Source organism: Meleagris gallopavo, chromosome 5, assembly GCF_905368555.1.
Source record: "Meleagris gallopavo chromosome 5, MGAL_WU_HG_1.1, whole genome shotgun sequence".
NCBI classification, from domain to species: Eukaryota; Metazoa; Chordata; class Aves; order Galliformes; family Phasianidae; genus Meleagris; species Meleagris gallopavo.
The window spans coordinates 25,655,999-25,670,105 of record NC_139408.1 but is presented as its reverse complement, the minus strand read 5'-3'; the positions used below and the strand labels follow the sequence as shown (position 1 = coordinate 25,670,105).

The following is a 14,107-nucleotide window of genomic DNA, read 5'->3' as shown; positions in this document are numbered from 1 at the left end:
ATTTAAGGAATACTTAAGCACAACTCTGAGTTTTCCCCAGAAGCCATCGATGTTAGAACATCAAGGATTACATACATATAGAGCCAGTCAGGACATGAAGAACAATACAAAGAAAAATCTACAAACAGAACGCCGTAGTAATGGAAAGGTTAAAAGATATTTGTTATTTGCTTGTTTTGTATTAAAATAAAGCATCCCATTAAAGTTACAGAAGGATCATTACGGAACTGAATTTGTCAAGCGATCAGTCCAGTGTTGTAGTTAATTAGCCACATGCTAGAGAGAAGAAAAAAACCAGCAATGCAAAACAAACAGCTTCAGCACATCATTATATTCTTCATTAGCAAAGTTACATATATTTTACACAAAGCATTTAGTTGGCAGTCTGGGGAAACTAACAACAGTAAGACAATCTGTGTGTTTAACTGAAATAGCATGTTCTAATGGAATACCAAGGAATTTTAAAGCAACTTTCCATTTTTTATAGTACTTTCCATCACAGGGCTCAAAACAAGCCTTCCCAACATTCATTACCTCCTCAGCAATGACTGTTAAAGACAACATTTTCAGAAAACCTTCTCTAATCCTGGAAAGGCAAATTCTGAATACCAGATCTGAAATCTTTTGGATCAGATTACACAGTTACACAAATTCCAAGGATTTCCAAGACAAAATTAAACTGATGGAAATTACAGGTAATCATTACCTCTGAAAAACCAATCTTAGGTACTCTTATTTGAATCCGCAATGACATTGCCCATCATTTTGATGATCTTTCAAAGCCTCAGTCAAAATCTTGCTTCTGCAGAGTTTGTGGCACACTCCCAACATCTTGTCCTATCTATCAGCTTTCACTGCCAGCAGGATCACTAAGCAATATGCAACTCTTCTTTAAAAACCGCTTAAGTTGAAACAGCATGTTCAGAACTTATGTTCAGTCTAGCTTTGCTTTCAACCTCATGATTTTTTGTGGTCTGACACAAAAACTCTCCTCAATGCTCTTCTCTCCATTTCCACACAAGACAGCTGAACTCAGCACAGAGGTTTTTTTTCCCCACACCAGCAAACAAGAAAAAAGATGACATCAGGAATTACACAAAACCTGCAGGACTACTGGCAAGTGACTGATTTTCACTTTCTGCATAATCACTTCAGAAAAGCAAACCCACAGATTCAACCAGCTTGTTGGTGTCCCCTGAGACTGCAAGCACTACAGGTGGCGATTCTGCTGAGTGTTTCAGAGCTGTGACTTCTACGATCGGCCTCACTCCACTTCTCCTTTTCTCCCTTTCTAATTCTTCAGCGAAGTCTAAGAGGAACATGGCAGTTCATTACAAAATAGATTCTCAATTTAGCATTCGCAATGCAAATCTACGTTTTGTTCAGTACAGAAATCTGGCACAATGGCCTATGCATACGTATTCGTTCCAACAATTCTGTTCTATGCAATCACTCTGTAATTACACACAGTCATAAAGCTGCTGCTGTTGCTGCCTGGAACTGCAGTCTCGCCCTCCAAACAACCTAATGCCAGTCTCTGCATTAGGACATTTCGTTTCGCTCTTTCCCTCCCCTGACTGCCTGTGCTCACTCCAGACAGCCCTTTCACCACACTCAAACTCAGGAGGAAAACAGCTTCTTTCTGGTAACAGCCATGATGATTTATTTGTTTTAAAGAGGCTGCCAAGTTGAATCTCTGTCAAGCAAAGAGAATATTTCTTGAATTCTGAAGGCTGCAATCACACAAGACTTTAGAAACCAAAAATAAACCTCGCTTATGCCTGGCAAAAAAACCGTAAGTATTATATAAGACACATACGTGCGTGGGTGTATTGTCAGCTCTGACTGGTAAACTGCAAAGAATCAGTCCTTTTCAGTTGCTGCCAGAGAGAAAAAGCCGTACGTTTGGGGCACGGGATTTTCAGAAATTATCTAATAAATTCCTCCCCACCCCCTCCGTCGCATAAATCCCAGCAGAGAAACACAATCCGCGCACGCGGCGAGCCACCGCGCCTTACCGAGCGCCCCGAGTCTCGGTGCCGTACCCGGAGCCCCCGGAGCCGCCCCAGCTCCGACACGGAGCCAGAAAGGGAAGCCCGAAGCCGCCCGCCCGCCCGAGCAACCCCACGCGCGCGGAAGGGCTCACCCAGCCGCAGACGCATCCTCTGCGCGCCGCTGCAGCCGGGCGGCGGAGCGGCCCCCCGAGCGCCCGCGAAGCTCCCATAAGGGAAAGACGAGCGGCTCGGCGCCCGAGCGCGGACCTCCGCAGCGGGCGGCCCGGCAGAGCCGGCTCGGCCGTCCCGGCCTCGGCCCCGCGGAGCTGCGCGGCCCCGGCGGCGCCACAGGTACCCGTGCAGCTCGGCCTGCAGCCAGAGCTCGGCACCCCAAGATTAAAGCCCCGGGAGAAGCACCCCCTCTCCAAAATGGCAGGAGAACGGAAGCAACTCGTGCGAAGAAAATAAACCCGCGGAAAGCAGGAGAGGGAACGAAACGTGCTTCCTCACCTGCGCTGCGAGGTACGGTGGAGGCCTCCGGGGCTGCAGATTGCAAAGGGTAAGCACGGAAGGAAAGACCACCGAGAAAGAGAAAAAGCGGAAAAAAAAAAAACCCACCAAAAAACTTTGTTTCTTTCTCTCCGGGACTCAGGGAAAGCGTCACTTCCTAGTGCGGTAAGCGGGGAGGCTCCCGGGCCCGGGCTCCTCAACTCCTCCTCCTCCCGCCCTCCTCCTCCCTCGCAGCCGCAGCGCGGCTCCCGCCGGCATTTCACTCGGTTCTGGCAGCGGCCGGGCCCTGCCCCTCCTCCGAGCGGGGAAGGAGGGGAATCCCCGAGAGCGAGGAGCGAGCACGCAGCACTGATTCGGAAGCCTGGCGTGCACGGCGCTGCCGTGCTCACACCTGGTAGAGCGTGCAGGCTCCGTGCCCTGAGTTCAGCGCCAGCCCGCCCCAGCGCCGTCGGGCTTCGCGGCCCCTCTCCCGGTGGAAAGTACAAGCAAGCGTGCAAAGATCCCTAAAAGGGCTTTGTTTTTTCAGAAACCATTCGTAGCAGAAATAACGTGTTATTCCGTTTCCCCTTTTTTGGTCATTTTTCTCCTTCTTCAGAAGGAGCTGTAAAAGGGGAAAAACAAGGAAGGGAGAAAGGATTTGTAACATCTATGCTGCTGGCTGCTTTAGCACATTCCTGAAATTTAGTTTTACCAAAAAAAAAAAAAAATTAAAATTATTTCTAAGTCGAACATTTACTGCAATACTGCTGAGGTTTCTAAAAGTGTTCAGCTCGTCTGCTGGAATATGGCTTCCTCTGTTGCGTTGGTCTGAAAATAAACAGCGAGCTGGCAAATGCAGACACTCTGCTCCTCTTAAGGCAGGAAATAAAGCAGCTGCTTCGTCATTGCTCCCCCTGTAGACTGTCACGGATACGGATACTTGAGTTCATTAGCAATCAGGAAAACTTGCAGAATATAAAATAACATTTAGGTCAGCATTCGAAGATTAGACTCTTATTCAGTGGAATGTGCCAAGCAGCATGAAAACGGCAAACCTTTCCCTCCCAGCGTGCACGTAGCCGTGTTTACCTTCTTCCAGGCTGGGATCATTCAGCACCTGCAGGCTGGCATAGCGTTTTTTTCAGACCAGCAGGGCAATCTCACTTCTACCACCCATTGCTTTATAGAGCGAAATACACAAACAGTTTCTGTAGAGGATACTAGTTGGCATTTCTTTCACAACAGTTCCTGGCTGCTGTGCAGAACTTTTCACCAGGGAAGCTCAAGATGCATGGAAAAAGGTGCCCAGAGAAGCAACTTACCCATGACTATGAAGCGTATCTGATGCATAGCTGGGTTTGTCCGATGAGTCCCAGGTCAGTAGTTTAATTACCACACCCAGTCTTTTCCTGCCGCAGAATAGAGAATAACAGTGGGACGTGGAAGTGAGGAGCAAAACAGCAGCCAGAGGTACTTTCGGTAAAGCATTTTTCTTTCTTTCACAACTGAAGATATCATTTAACGTAACACTGGCTTAATAAAACATTCAAGGAAAAATCTGCTCCCGTTAAAACATTTACTCTTCAAAGACCATCGACAAATTGGAGCTGTAGATTAATAACTCAATGAATCACTATAGAAAAAATGTTCAAAAGTGCTCACAAATTGTCTAATATATAAACTTAAATACATGAACGCATAATGACAAAAACCGAAGTCAAAGGAATACAACCAACTAATTTAATTTGCCCTAAATAAGACTAAAAAGACACATTCCATAATCTGGAGTTACCTCCTCTGTTATGAAATAGCGGGCAATCAATGTTCTCCATGAAGCACATCATATATTGATAACATTGAAACCGCTTATGTCAGCTTCTACTGTGTGTGCGTGGAGGGGGGAAAGTCTGCTGTGACTGTAAATCATAGTGTTGTAACAGTGAAGTGTAGCCCTTCCTTCCAGCCAGAACAGATGCGTATCATACTTCACCTGCTTGGAGTTTGGGAAGTGAAATGATGAGCAGTGTCTCATGTTTCACAACACAATCACATAAAAGCAAGAGACAATGGCAGAAACATCACCATCTGGCTACAGATGCTAAGGTTGCACAGAGTAGGGAGTATGCTTTTTATCCTTGTCTAGGAGGCATCTTAACAATATTGTCCTTTGTCTTCTAAATTATATATAAGGTAGATAACAATCTATTCTTTACTCCAAAGGCAACATAGTAACAGTCAGATCAAAGCTGAAAGACACAGCAAGGTGCAAAATTTCCAGAAAGGGATTGTGCTTCTTCCTAAACATTCCAAGAAGGTTAAGACTAGACAGGCCTGTAGGGACACCAGCCAGCTTATATATCCACAGTAGAAGAATCATATTTCAAAGACACCGTGGAACAAAGAATATTTTGTGAGCAATAAACAGTTTTATGAAGTGTTCTGTAAAGATTCTACTATTACACACTCTTTGTTATTTTCCTCCGTACTGTGTAGTCTTCACATCTCCAGAACCTGCCACTGTTTCTTCCTTGCACTAGCAGCTTTTGCTATGTGCCTTTTTTTCTCCTTATCTCTTTTATCTGTATATGCCAAGATGTGTGTGCAGGCTGCACTTCTATCAATTTAACAGGAACAAAATTTAATGCATACACATTTCCTGGTATGACATTATTTTATTACTACATTAAATCAGGAGATTAGATGTCTTCTTGTCTTGTACAGACACATCTTGTGCTGTAACAACATCGACTCATATCATTAAAAAACTACATTGCACTGAGTCAGAATTTGGATTAAAGACTGCTTTACATACTTGTGTTTGCAAAACTGGCTCATCCGCTCAGCAGGTGGCACTCTTTTCTCCAAGTCAGAGCAGAGATGGAGTTCGGTCCTCTTCTTGTTCCACTTTAGACGTGCTGCAGCACTAAGGGACACCATATAGAGCTATCAGTTCTTCCTGAAAAGTTATTAAATGAAAGCCCTGAACATTAATAAGCTAATTATAAAATAATTGCACTCTTTGTAAATGAAGCTTTATATACCAATAAAACACCTCAGTCATTTTGAAAATTTCTCTGAAATTTACATTGGATGCAATATTTTTCTTAAAAAACAAAACAAAACAAATAAATAATAAAAAAAGGCTAAACCAGTAAAAAATAACTGCAGTGATTATCTCACAAGTATACTCAATTAGAGGGCCGGGCTGCCTCTTGGCAAACTAGAGAAATGGACTAATTGGAAGCACAGAAAGCTCAATGCAGTGCAAAACCCTGCACTTTGGCCAGACTAAACCTTTGCTGTTGCACAGGCTGGGACAGACGGTCACTCAGCTCCTCTGAAGAGGATCTGGGGCTCCTGGTGGGCAGTGGAGTAAAAACGAGCCTGCAGTGAAGGCTAACAGCAATCTGGGCTGGAAAAACAGCCCAAAGCAGAGCTAGAACAAGGGAAATGGTCATTCTCTTTAATTGACATCTGCATCTGGAATTCTGATTCCAGTTTTGAGCACCCAGTTTAAGAAATATGTTTCTCAAGTTTCTCAACAGTAAAGGTTCAGGACAGACAGGTGCTGCAGCAGAAATCCCATGTGGATGAGAGAACTGAGCTGGCCAAGTGTGTAAAGAAAGCAGGCAGATAAGACTTAATAGCAGCCTTCCAATATCTACAAGACTAGATCTTTTCATACACAGCGTAGAGGAAGAGGTACAGTCAGGCTCTTTATTGCATGGGAGAAAGACAATAGTTAAATTTTGAAACAGTGGCAATTCTAATCAGCTTGTGAAGATAATGAAGCAGTGCAGCAGGTTACCACAAGAGATTGTGGAACGCAAGTAACTTCCTTTCTTTCAAGTTTCCAGCACCTGACTGGACACATAAAAGCCCTGCACAATTTGGTCTGAATTCAGTGCTGACCATGCTCCGAGCATGTGGTTGAACTGGAGACATCCCCAAATCCCTTCCAAAAGTAGTTCTATCATTGAAGAGACAAATCCCTTTATCTCACAGAAGAGAAATACTACCTTTGAAATATTCTAGGGAACAAATTCTCATGAAAAATTTGATGCAATAATATAGAAAGTTTGTAGAGAAAGTTTTTTTTTTTTTTGAGTTTGCAGTAAGAAAAAAATATTCTCGCATACACTCCACATCTGAGTTTAAAATTAAAACACTGGGTTTGCTTTACTAGAGCAAAAAATCAGCTTCTTTCATTTGTTTAGTGAAAAGTGTGCATGTTTACAGAGTGTGTGTGTAAATACTAAGTATCACAAGCTGTCTCCCTGAGAACCAGAATAAGACTTTGCTACATGAGGGAAAAGGAGGGACACTGTGGTTTAGAAAAGAAACCACATGTAAAGAAGTTATTCACATTGCTTGAACTCTAAATGAAGCTCAGACACCAGATTTAGAAATAGAGTTTAAGAACTTATGAAGTATGAACTCGTATGGCATGCTGAAAATCAGAAGCGACAAAACTTTCTTCCTAGGTTATGTAGCCTTAAATATTTTGCAGTCCTTTCTACATTTACTGTCACTTTTCCTAGAATCTCACATACTTTCCTCTTAAAAACAATAATATGTGGTAACATTAGTCACTGTTTACAACTGAGAAAAAAAACACTTGGAGAAGATGTGTGCTTCAGAGTCAGGTTCAAGGGCCAGACATGGCTGCGATGCAGCTGCAATGTCACTCAGGCAGGCCGCTTGCAAGAATGTAAAGCAGTTCTCGAGCAAATATGACAGAAGCCAACCTCAAGGCTTAATTTGGTGGGTAACTTCCACTAAGGCTTCTTCTACCCTTTTCCTCTCAAGACGACTAGATGTATTAAAATTGGCTTGGAGTACAGCCAGACAACTGCTAGAAGCTCTCAGAACTGAAGATGTGCTTAGGGACCCAACAACAACAAAGCAAGGAGAAAATAAATGCTGAGAACTAATATTCACAGCCTGACTGAGCTCAGGGTAATAACAGAAATAAAGTCTAATTAGTAATTATGAGGTAGACTTTCCTTTACAAATATAAAATTCTATGCCCACAAAAGCAAGTATTATCAGCACTTTTGACATTATTAAAAACAAAACTCACTGTTAAATTTGCTTAGCACATAAAAATCTTCCTGCTGTGCATACATTTAATGTACAATTCAGAAACACATACGTAGGTGTAAATATATGTACATATATAGATATGCATCCTTAAAGACAGTTCTTCTGGAGAACATCAGTAGGAAACTTCTGAGCTCCAGCAGCTGATATACCAGTCTAAAGCTCACTTCAAATAATTTGACACTGACAACCATTCAAGAAGCTTTCAGCCCAAACCAACTGTAATGTCACTGTAGCCACAATGACTCAGTGCCATTGCACTTAAACTAAAACATATGCAGTATAAATACAGGAGCAAGGGGGAAATCGGAAAGCAATCATCCCATATGTAGCATATAGTGCTCTGTTCAATGGGGATTCCATTCCTATTCCATTCCATAAGAAAATTATATAAGGGGAAGAGGATGTAAATCCATCACAATGGCAGATATCAACATGTGTAAGTAAGACTTACACAACAAATATGTTCCAAATAGTGAGGGCAATGTGGAACCAGGTGATTATGCACCTTGACCTTGATGACCCAACCTATCCCTCTGCTTTTTAATCCCTCTTTCCTGACTCTGCACGCTTGCTTGTACTGGCAGCTGACATCTGTGCAAATCAGATGTGCAGAGGTTTTCTGCCACCACAGTTACACTGCAATGTAGTTGGTAGATTGCTGCACAGTTTTTATTCTTTTAAAATTCACAAGGAAGTTATATCATTGTCATACCTATACCCCAGATTAATTTTGTCACTCCTCTAAGCTGCATTCCAATGTCAATTTGTGCCCTCCTGTACTTTTAATTCTGTTATAAAGTACAGCGTGTTTGATAATACATAGAATAGGTTTAGTTTCTCTTTATAAGTTGGTCAGTGTAAAAGTTAGTATGATTTTTTCCCCCACCTTCTACTCCTTTTCTCTGCCCTCTTTCTCCTTTTCTCTCTTTTTCTCCCTCATGAGTGGAAATCTTAAAAAGACTCACATTCAAAGTACAGAGTACAACAAGAGCTGTTGTGCAATATCTACAGAAGGAAAATCCCTAGCTAAGATGTGGTATTTGTAGGCAAGAAAACTTCCCAAGCATATATGCAGATATATTATCCACTATGCATTTAAGGTACAAGAAATACACTAATAAAGCATCAACAAACATCTTCATGTCTGTTGCAAAATTGCTAGTCTGAATTTAAAAACAGGGAGCAGAAGTTTCAACAGGTAGTGATGTATTTTATCAATACATCTCAGTCATTTTGCTTTTACTAGCCATTTTCTACACACTCTTCAAACTGTTCCCTACTCACAAACTTAGCAGTACCTTTCCCTCTTTGCAAATCCGTACTTCTCTTTTATATTACCCCTACTCTTGCAGGTCCTTCTCCAGCTCCTTAAAGCCACAGAGAACTGAGAGAGAAAAGGCAACTGCAAGGAGCTAAAGTAAGAGATCTGCAGAAGAACAGAGAGGAATACATGTGATCTGTGAAGGCAACAACTGGAAAATAGTACTGAAATACCAAGCAAGACCACCGCTCATTCTAACTAAATGTACCTGTTGGTTTACAGCAGAATTAGTTTCTTCGCTCTTTCTTCATATACAGAGAGGCATCTTCCAATACTACAAAAAGTACTTAGAAAGCAGGCTTGTTGGGTTTTATTAAGATTAGTGAAAGCTTGGCTTGAAAAACATAGAGTGGCTGAGCAGTAGGTTATCTGACACAGAGCTCAGCTACACACAGACAGCATCTTAACTGCTGCCAACCAGTTGCACCAAATAAAACATGGTATAAGCTATCACACAAGCAAGTATCACTTAATTGACTCAGACCTGTCAGTTACCAATTGTCAATCAGCCTCCAAAAGAAAAAAAAAAACATTGTTATCCTGCAGTTGCTTAGCTGAGAGTCAAACAGTTGTCATCTGAGCGTCACACATCCAACAAAATACTTTACCACCATAATAACAGGGGGCAAGCAGTGCTTCATAGAATACACTCATTGACACCATTAATTCCTTCCAGGCCAGTTGTGCTTACTGATCACTCTTCTTTTTCTCAGAGAAAACAGGTGAAAAATCTTTGCAAATTCTTATTTTCGGGCCAATGGAATACAACAGCTGATTTACTGATATCCAAGATGTTAATAATTGAGTGATAACAACCAAATGCATTCCAGAAGGGAACATTCTTTCACTGAATGAATGGGTGAGAAGCATTCTACAAATATTCAGCAGCCCTGAAGGAAGCTTTGCACAGAGATCTGGTTATCTTAAGAACGTGTCTTTGGTTACCTCAAGGCTACAAAAATCTTCGTAGTCCTCTTTCACAGAACATTATTGTTCAGAAACAGCATTGAATAAATTTGATGCTAGCACAAGTTTCTCCTGAAGTAGCTTGCTCCTCACGATTTTCCTCCTTGTTCATACTTGTCTTATTCTCCTTTTGTCAGCTTACTCCCCCCCCTCACTTGTAACTGTAGTTACTGATGTTCACACTAATACTACAGCCAAAATTCAAAAGCATAGCCATGGGCTTACAGAGCTCTAATCAGCCACAAAGCAATATGACAAACTAAAAAGTGTCTCTACGTCCAGATGAGTGGCAATGCTGTATATTAAATTTGGAGAAATCAAGATAATTGTGTTGCGATGCAAAAGTATGTGACTGAATCTTAGTATATGAAATATCCCCACATAAATATATATTTATTAGTGCCTCACTGGTTGTAAATTTCTAAAGGAATACCAGTGTAACTCTGTTGTATAATTGATAGATACAGTTAATAGAATTATCTATTACTCTATTGCAGAGTAATAGAAACAAATCTACACAGAGGTTTATGCTTGTGTAGCAGCGTGGTTCTAAAAATAAAAGCTCCTAATTTTCTAAACTGTTCTGCAATTAAAAAAAAAGACATAATGCTGATAAGATTCCACACAACAATAAGATAGTTTTAGTCTACAATAATGTCAGGCCTTATATAAATATTAAGTAGCTTTACAAACCTAAAACTTCACCACATTTAATAATATACAAATTCGTAATTATATGACACTTATGGATTGGATTTAAGAAATGGTCATGAACACATTAAGGGCAATAGGAAAATGACTTTCTCTAGCAAGTACCTCAGTATTTTCTTTTATCTTAAAAATTAAATAAGACTTATGTAGAAGAGGAATCAAAACTATGAGTAAAACTTTAGTGTGATTACTTTGCAATCATCATATAAAAACAAAAGCATATTCTTATTTTTATGGATTAAAGATCCACAGTGAAAGATCAGACCTAACAACTTAAACGTAAAATCCTTGCAACCCTATATTTTGATTACAAAGGACAAATACAAAGGAGTTTTTGGATTTATTTCACTAACAAAAGAACTTATTTGCCTTAAAATGAATGCCATTCTTCAAGATATTCTGCAGATGGCCTCCTGCTTGAACACAAATAAAAACCAGTAGTTTTGAATGAAAAGGTCTGTTTATATAGCAAAGCTTTCCTAGCATCATGGAAATGGTAAGCAACAGAGCAAATCCAGATCCTACTGATGTCCCTTGGCCTGTCAGAACCCAGGTGAAAAATCTGAGGTGAAGACAAAGAAAGATGAGTTGTGGCATTCCCAGGCATAATACAAGTGAAAAAAAAAAAAACAGTTACTGCTAACATTGGCAATTACTTATCTGTATATTTCACTGAACAGATGAAGCCCACTTAGCGAACAGAAGACACTACTCTCACAAGGCAGCTGAGTAACCACCTGTAAAACATTCCCACAAGTGTCTCTGCCTTGAGCTAATGCTCAGTTCACCTGAGACCCACTGTGAATTGTTTCTTACCGCAAAACAGAACTTGTATAATAAAAACTACAAAATCAGAGACAATTGATAAGCAGATAACATAACCCAAGTTGGATGATAGCTTGCTTTCCCCAACTGTCTACCCTTTCTGACATTTTTCTGGCCAACGGTGAGCAGAGCTGCTCACAAATCACCCTCAAACTGCACTGTACAGCATGATATGTCACTGATATCAAGTCAGATAAAGAGCTCAGTTTGACCTTGGCTTGAATTGTTTCTTTTTAGCTCACAAATGAGATTACTACGCAGACTCAAATAGTCACTACAAATGGCTGTAATAGCATAAGATGTTTTTGTTCTCTTCTGAAGTTGTTGCACCCACAGCTTAGCTGGCAGAATGAATCATCTGAGATCTCCTAATGCATTACATACAAAGATATGTGAGTTAGCTCAAATGACACTCAGAAGCACTTCGGGCTGTTGGTTGGCATTGCATCAAATGAACAAGGAACGTTCTCATTGTCCTTTGGGATTGGTAACAAGGACAAGAACTTTAATTGAAGGCTCGTAAGCAAGCAGTTCAGAAAAATCTCAAACATCAAATCTATCAGATATATATATATTTTTTACAATAATTCTTTCTTAATGCAGCCTGAAATACTGCCTTAGAATCAGTATGACAAGCAAAGTGGTTTTGTTACAGTAGAACACAAATATATCACTCAATAAGTTCTCTTCCATAAAAGTTTTTCTTTGTTTGTTTTTTAATGGAGAAGGCCCACCTTCCATCCAGACACCTTCAGCAAACTTTCATCAGTGTCTCTGAAAAAAAAACATTTGAAAATATTTCTCTAACTTTCTCTACTTTTGGAAAAATGCTTCCACATTTTCACATTGTGTAAGAGACTCATTAAACCAAAAAAATATTTAAATTTTGTCAGATTTGAGTGAAAATCCAATCAATTGCTCTTATTCACAAAAATCCATCAAAGATATGTTCCCTGTGCAGCCCTTGCTCTCCCTCCTGTCTTCCCCAGGCCTGTTTAGCTGCTAGATGTTCTAGCAAGAATATGTATCCATGTGCTTTGGAGAGTCTGCTCTGGTGATGCAACTCCTATTTACCATCACATCACAGTCTTGACTCATCACCTGCACCGCTGGGGCAGTACTGCTGTAATATCCTTTTTTTTTTTTTTTTTTTGGGCAGAATTGTTATAATTTAATTATTAATGGTTATTAAAACAAACAAACAATACCAACAGCTAAGGAGCTGCCCTCTAAAAAAGCCAGGAAATGGAATGCTACAGCAACATGGTATCAAAGATGGTAAAAAGAAACCAAGGCCTTCATAGGCACCTTTGCTGCCTGCACATACAGGCTGAGGAGTCTGGTGTCACACAGAGCTTACACATATCCCAGGGGATTTTGATGGCCAAAACTTCAACTACATAAGCAACAGCTGTATTATTCATCTACTACCTACTTTAGTGACACCAATTAACAAGAACATTATAAATTACCTGTGAACAATGAAACGTGTAAAAGCAAATTATTTTTACATACTCTTACCAGTATGATCCAAGATCCAAGGGAAATTAATAGGATTACCTGGTGCTTAAAAAGCAATTAAGTTCACAGTTTGGGTGGAAGGTTTTCTTTTTCCATGTTAAGGGCAGATTAAACAGACAAAAAGAGGATTCACAGCCAGATTGTTTTGAAGAAAAAAACCTCTATAGTTTGATTTTTGAATTCTACTTGATACTGTTGATACTGACTTCACTAAAACTGTTAGGAATATTATCTTAACCACTCTGAAACAGGTAAGAGCTGGGATTTCGGAAGCTAAATAGTTTTCTTTCCTTTTTATCCAGAGACAGCCTTGAATCTCGGAGAACGTCTGTGAGATGAAACAAGGGCCAAACTCAAATGAATGACATTCCTGATCTGGGTGCTCAGCAATAGCTTGTCAGCAAGGACCACAGCCATCTTCCAGCATAACCACATCCCCAGTTTCACCTCTGCCCCATCTCTGATTGAATTTAAAACAATGAAACCCAGGTTGACTTAGCCTTGTTTGTATGTGGCAATACTCCTAATATGTGTTATGTAATAGCTGTTCCACAATGGCCTGCCATCACTGACAGTTTTATTTGACACTAAAGGTGACTTTCTGAGGTTTAGCTTAGTCTGAGGTAGATGAAGCCACACCACAAAAAGGCATTCCTAGCATAGAACATGTATCCACAAGGCAAGTCAGTGCAGAATGGCTACTGCATTTTAAATTCACACCTAAGATTATTTCACAACAGCTTCCCTTCCAAATAAGCAGGATTCAATGAGAGACAGACAGTAGTGGGAGAAAAGGGAGTAAAAGGGTTCAGCTGAAATTGCAGGTGACTGCTGTAACACCTTTCACAATAACTTTGTTCAGCCAGAATATAAAGTCACCACAGGCTAGGCAAGACAAAGTGGGCTCATCCAGAGATTTTCACTGCTCACTTAAAGACTTTATATAAACACAAAAGTCATTAAAGTAGTATTGCCACTGTATAGTATATAGAAACAAAATTATGCACATATGACCATATGGAGCAAAGTTTTCATCAGTATTCTTCTAACTATCAATAGTCATCAAGATATACTACATTAACACATAACATGTAATCTTCTCCTGTTTGTTCCTTTAATGACACACAACATTACAGAAGTAATTATTTCAGAAGCTAATGTTATTTTCTTGCAT

At 40.4% G+C, this 14,107-nt stretch overlaps 1 protein-coding gene and 1 long non-coding RNA gene across 6 annotated transcripts in view; one reads left to right on the top strand and one right to left on the bottom strand.

Moving 5' to 3' along the window:
* The window catches only part of MIDEAS (mitotic deacetylase associated SANT domain protein), an 82,438-nt gene extending 79,486 nt beyond the window's left edge, over nt 1-2,952 (bottom strand). For all 5 annotated transcript variants that reach the window (XR_014883523.1, XR_014883524.1, XR_014883525.1 and 2 more), the window contains exon 1: nt 2,505-2,952. The gene's annotated coding sequence lies outside the window, so the exon portion shown is untranslated. The remainder of the gene's footprint in view (nt 1-2,504) is intronic.
* LOC146544291 (uncharacterized) lies at nt 1,871-13,063 on the top strand. The gene is made up of 3 exons (XR_014883527.1): nt 1,871-2,553; nt 3,729-3,859; nt 8,942-13,063. It is a non-coding gene; the product is annotated as an uncharacterized LOC146544291 (long non-coding RNA).
* Nucleotides 13,064-14,107: the final 1,044 nt, after the last annotated feature.